Here is a 6,734-nt window from a genome sequence, read left to right as displayed (position 1 = left end):
TGTATGTGTTTGAATGTGTTGATTTGCGTCTACTGGGAGGATTTTACTTATTTCGTTCATTTATTTGCAAAATGATATGGCTCCAGGGTCCAGTGTAATCTGCTACTGAAAATATCCTAAACAATTTCATGATGTTCACAGCCCAAAGAGAGACAAAGCCGCACACTGTAACGGAGGAGAGAACAGGTTATTCAAAACACACTTTCAGTTAAGACAATGTGCAATTGTCAGAACTCAAAAGATTGTTTCTCGGATGGAGTGCACTGCCGCAGCGGTGAAACTGAGGAGGCTTTTTATTTGAGCTCTCCACAAGTACAATCTGAAATCCCACCCACCAAACTTTTAAGCACAGGTGTGGAAACTACAAACACTTGAAGTGATTGACAGGTCTCTTTTATACAAAACTAAACAACGCCTAAACCTATGGTATTTGTGTGCTGATAAATGTTTGTTTACTGCAGTCATGGTTTCTCCAGCCTGCTGGTAGGTTTTAAGCATGTGGGAAAGGATCAAGGGATTCATAAATGCTGAATATTGGCAGTAAAAAGAATCCATGTTTGTATAAAATGTGCTAAGCTGAACTTCAGTGTACTTTAATTCTATTTTAGCTTTATCTTTTTTTCATTAATAATTGTGCCGGTCCTTCTCCCCCTCTGCATAAACAACCATCTTAAGTCATTTTGATAAAAATTCCTATTTTAAGACACAACTGATTAAATCACTGAGCAATCGTTGCCATGGATGTTGTAAGATTATCATGGCAGCTGTCTGTATTTGTGTTGAATTCATGTGTGCACATACAGTCTGTGTATGTATGTGTGTGCACTGTGTGCACTTCTGCACGAAAGCATGCATGCGTATCAACATCTGTCTGAAACAGTCACAGAACTGAATCTCTAAATTTGCGTACATAGACACGAATGTTTCACTTTTTTTAATGACACGTCGTCAGAGGCCTGGACTTTTATGCTGGAACATCGAGTGGCTCAGCCCTGCTGTTTCAATCAGTGAGAGAGGAATGAAAGAAATCCTGGATGTATTTTACAAGCTTCCTTCGCAAAGAAGATCGACTATGCGTCATGGTCAAGCACAGGGGAAAAGACTACTAACGTTACATTAAGTAAGACAAGAAGTTATGTTTTGACAACTTGTAAACTAACATTAACTTGTTAATAGCAATCACTGTTAAATCAGTGCTGATCAGGTCTCTGTCTCCCTGCTGGGGTCAAGTTCGACATCAGTTCTGCACAGGTCTGAGCCCCAGCTTTCAGATAGTATGGTCACTGTTCTGCTCCAGGTAGTCCTTTTTCTGGGTTTTGGGTTAGGGAATGAACATTTTTGAACTCCTGAAGACCTCTTCTCAGCAAGAATTTTAAACTGATGAAGACAAACGTGGTATAAAGGGCAACATTAGTCCACTTATGGAGGAGGATGTGATGGAAGGATCAAATATAGTCAGCATTGACTGCTTTAAGGAAGTGCTGGTCTTAACCCAAACTATGTTCTTTTCCTAAACTGATCCAGGAGTTTTGGTGCCTGAACGTAACCAAAATACAGCGTTCACCTGAAATGTTTCTCAGCAAGCTTTATTTTGAAAGTGTAACTGGACTCTGCATTTTTATTATTGCTAACTTGACCTGAGAACGATGGCGCACGTGGTGTAAGCACGAAAAAGTTCATGTGACTAATTCATGAACTGCTGTAGGTATGTTTGTATGTGACGAGGTGTGAATTTCCATATGTGTGTGCACCTGTGTGTGTCTGTGTGTGTGTGTGTCACATGGGATTCTGCCTGAAACAGCGAGTCAGAGGAGGTGTCAGCTTATGGCTGATTGCAGAGAGTGGCTCACAGAGGGGAAGCAATCTTTTGTCTTCACCCACAGCCTGATTTATTCCTCGGGACGACTGATTGAGGCAAGTCGCTCTTAATGCTCAGCAGAAAGGGAACCACAGGCTACGTGTGTCACAGTAAAACTGCTACCAGGGCAGGTACCCGGCAGTTTTGCAGCATCAACCTCTGACAGTGCGTCCTGGTCCAATCCGGTGCCAACATTCCTTCATTCTTGTTTGTTGGAGGAGCTCTACAGCAACACTGATTTTGATTTCCTTTTGATTTACTGTGCGTGTTTCTCTTCTCCTTGATGGCACATGTGGATAGTGCCTCACTGAATAGATGTCCACTGATTCATCCACACCTGTGGAGAGTCTCAATTAACCTGCTCCAGCCAGATTGGGCAGACTAGGGGCAGAACAATGATCCAGGAGCCGGGCAGGAGGGAAATCAGACGCTGTTAAGCAGCATATACTGAGTCTGGGTTCAAGAGCCAGAGCAGTAGCAGAATTTCAACCCGCTGGCACTGTGAAATGCACCAGCCCAAGGGGCAAAAAAGGCAAGCACAAATCAAGCTTTGCTGCAGTAATTGAACTGAAGGACTGCACTTGGGTTTATCTCTCTCTCCCTCTCTCTCCTGCTAGTTGGAGGCAGCCAGATGGGAGCCCTGGCTGCTGTAGCCCACTGGACAGAGAGTGGTCTTGAGCGACCTCTTCATCGAGGAGCAGCCCTGACCTAAGCGGAGCTACAACATGCCGCCGGCCATGAGCAGAGAGACTCAGGAATCTCCTTTCGAGTGACATCACATGCCAAATTGGGACGAGAGTGCTCTGGTCCACTCCAGAGAAGAAAAGCTGAAAAGCCCTCTACTACCTGTCCTGGTTTTATCTCTTTACTGCCTACAAATCAGGCTGAAACTGAGACCTCACCTGCTGTTGTCTGCGGACCAGGACTGGAAAAGAATCTGGGGCTGCTGCGATTGTGTCACAGTCATTAAAAAGTCGGCATTCACTAAACCAAAGAGGTCAACGAAACCTTTCAGGGCCACGAGGGCCACTTTTCCTTTCAGAGGCAGCAATCCTGGTGCTTTAAGTGCGGCACAAAAGGCTCCACGGGACACCCGAAGGAGCAAATCCTTGTGCACTTGCATGTGTGCGCACGCCCACGTGCACGGACACACAGTGATGAACCGCAGTGTGAGTGACTTCACTTCAAAAAAGGTCAAACTGACAAGTGAAATGCTCTGACATGTTCAAGACCGAGCAACACGAGCAACACATGGGCACCAAACGAACATGCTGTGCTGTGGGTCACTTTTCATGATACCTCTGCAACACGCTGATTCTGATGATCATTTCTTTAAGTTTGTGTGTATTATCAGCATCACGGTGGATTGGGGGGGGGGGGGGGGTAACCCGTCCATATCTCTTCTTTTTAAAAAAAATTCAAAGCACTGTTCACAGCGAGTGATTATTTCCCCATAACCTGCACATATCTCACCTAAATTACCGTCATCCATCTCCCTCCGTTTAGCCCTGCGCACGCACGCACGCACACACTTCACTATCCGTTCCCATCACCTGCCCAGAGATGGAGCTGTAAGTAGGCAAGTCGCCTTCGATCGTCGTTATTGCCCGAGCGGCGTCGCCGGGATTTCGCCTTAATTCATCACTCGCGTTGTTGTGAAGAAGCTGTCAATCCTTGACCGCGAAGAAATTCGCACACACGTGTGCGTGTGCACGCGCGTGTGAGGAGAAACGACAGTCGCACAGACCCCCCCCCCCCACTATCCGTCTCGGGCGTGCACGGCGGGCACGTGTTGGTTATGCATGCTCGCACGTGCACGCGCGCGCAGAGGCAAAACGAGTCACATGCAGCGGTGGCGTCTGTCTTTGAGGGAAGGGAAGCAGCTTGAAATGGTACTCCACTCGCCTCGCAGCGGCATTAACTCTGCGGGAAGGAGCTCGATGGGGTTGTGGAGCTTTTTTTCCCCCTTTCCTTTTTGTTTTCTTGTTATCATTATTAAAACAGGCGCGTGCACCTGCCGCACCAGGTTGTGAGGACAAAACGCGAGAGAAAACAAGGCGAAGAAGTCCACGCATCCAAATTATTTTGGATTATCATAACTTAGTTGTGCACAGAGGGTTTTAAAATGACGTTCGTGTGACATGTCTATCCAAAAAACGTCGACCGGGCTGACTGCGGATGCGCGCATCTCTCATTGAATACAGTGACTACAGAGGCACATAAGCCCGTGACGTCCCTCATAACTAATCACGCACATGCACTACTTTAACCACGCGTGAGGAGGCTACACACACGCGCGCGCACACACACACTCACAGAGGAAACGTTGCACTGCAGACCAGACTGACGTGACTCCACTGCCAGCTCACTCTGCCCGCTCCAATGAAAATAAACCCCGAGTCAAAACTGAGGGCGAAAAATGAGTTGCTCCTCCGTCAGAAGCGTTCCGAAATCAACAGCTGGGGTTTGTGTGAGGCTTATGCAACCGTGAATTACCCCGGCATGATCACAAACTGCCCATAACAATGCCCTTGTTCCCCTCTTTCCACCTCTCTCACGCCTCCCGCTGTAGTCCTTGCTGATGAAAATGTCCTCTGATTTGTAGTTTAACTTGAAATACGCAGACGACTACAAAAATACACGCCGGGTATCATCAGCCCGTTTTTTTTTTCTTTCCTCCCTTCCCTCCCTTGCAGATGCGCGCAGCTCGGCGCTCCTCGCCGTTCCGAGCTCAGTCTTGAGCGGCGCGGCAGCAGCGGCAGAATATTTGGGCTGGAAACGGAGACGCAGCGCTGCCGCCTCGATGCCAAACGCAGGCTTTTAAGAGTCGGCGAGCGATTCGAGGGGGGGATTTCTTTTTTTTTTTTTTATTGCGGAGAGGCTCGTCTCGTCGGTGCAAGCTGGTGAGGGAACACGATTATCTTAACATTTTGGAGGTGTCTTTTCCGCCGCTTGTGTGCGCGCGTATCCGAGCCGTGTCATCCATCCGTCTTTAATTCTCTCCCTCTCTCTCCCCCCACCCCCCCTTCCTTCATCGTAAGTACTTACTGTCGCTTTTTATGACTGCTACTCTTGTCCATAAGATGCCCTAGCTGTCTTCGCCGCGAGACGGTCTTGTGATAAATGTCAATTTTATCCCCGTGGAAATCATCACGTAGGAGTCAGGGAGAGCGCGATGGGTGGAAAAAAAACCGAGGGATCCCGGCTGAAAATGTAAGAGGATTTTTATTTAGCGGCCGCCGAAAAGAGATTAGCGCGATGGCAGTGGAAGTTAAATTGTGCTGCATATAAAATGGGCGGGCTGGTCTTTATATTAGGTTGGCACAGCCTATCCTAAAATGAAACGCTCTGCGCTTGGACGCAGTCTGTTCGCTATGCACTTTATTTACTGAGCTAAATGGATAGAGAGCTGGGTCACGCAGAGCGCATTTGTTAGTTTAGTAGAACATCTTTTTTCTTGTTGTTGTTGTTATTGTTGTTGCTGACAGACTGAGAGAGTTCAACTCACTACAGCACCGCCAGTGAACAGTGAGAGAGACCTGCACATATCGTCAGCAGCCGCTTCTCCAGCCTCAAGCTAAAATTCGTCAGATCTGAGATCACAGAGGATTTTTCTCATTCAGTCCGGCTGGGGAAAAGATATTCTCAAAAAGTTTGAGGATATAGCCAGCGGACACCGAATATACCCCGACTCATCTGCTGTAAGTGATTTTCTCAATTTTTTTTCCTCTCGCCTTTTTTTTTTTGTCAGGCAGAAGAAGGGGAGAGGGGAGTAACGCTCGGAATTAGAAAGGGATGGTTTGCGTTGCTGGACGCCGCTAGAATCGAAGACGAGTTTCACCGGGGAGAAGGGGGAGCCTGCCGTCGAATTTGGGACCGTTTGCGGGGTATTTTATGGCGAACGAGAGCCGCTCGGTGGTTTCAGCACCGCGGACAGCGCGCCGAACAAAACGGCATCAACGCACATTCGCTTAATTACTCCGCCGCGCACGAACTGGATCGCCGTGCACGTATTTAGACCAGCCTCGCAGGGATGCCAGTTGCATGCAGAATTTCCACCCAGCTGAAACGCGTTCATGTGTCGTCGTTGGAGAGGGTGACATTTCCTCTGAATAACTTAGAAAGTGTGCCTGTGCGGGATTTTCTCCTCCATTCGCTAATCTGCATCATCCCCGCTCTGTCAAATCCTTGTCAACCGGAGGATTTATTTGATTTTTATTTCGTTTTAAGAGGGCATTGTGCGTCCCCCGACTCGCAACCGCTCGCGGTGCACCTTGGAGCATCACAAGCAAGTATAACAGGGGCATTGTCTTCTATGTGGGCTGTGTTTCGGTGGCAGGATTTTGTGCTCGTTTGTCAAACACTGGTTTTGCGCTTTCCTGCAAGTAAGTAATTGGTCCTCTCGCGGACACGAAGATTATGGCTTCAAAAATGGACCGTGATTCGGAGCATTGTGTTTTGCATGCGCAATAGCGCAGGCTAATTGCTTACATACTTTATGACCCGGCTGACATCATAGCTTAATGATTGAGGAGGACGCAAATGCTCTTATTTTGGGGGGATTTGGTTTGATATTGCGGTACCGCCGCGTTTCACATTGCAGGGTATTAGAGGAGGCTGTGCACAGGTGCTACACGCTCACACTGGGTGTTATGTGGTCGATGGTGTGTTGCCTTGTTATTTATTCTTAATCATTATGCGCTACAGATGCAGACACGCCGTATGCGTGTGTATCAGTTGCGAGGGTCGTATTCACACTGGGTCTTTATCTGATCATCGAAAATGTTGAGCAGCTATTTTGAGTCCGGTCTCACACATAGTTCGGGTGTAGAATATGTCTCAGCCAATGTGACATAATTCAAAATGATGTAAAGCG

This window comes from Chelmon rostratus, chromosome 14 (assembly GCF_017976325.1).
Source record: "Chelmon rostratus isolate fCheRos1 chromosome 14, fCheRos1.pri, whole genome shotgun sequence".
Classification (NCBI taxonomy): Eukaryota; Metazoa; Chordata; class Actinopteri; order Chaetodontiformes; family Chaetodontidae; genus Chelmon; species Chelmon rostratus.
Note: the sequence above shows the minus strand (reverse complement) of the source record.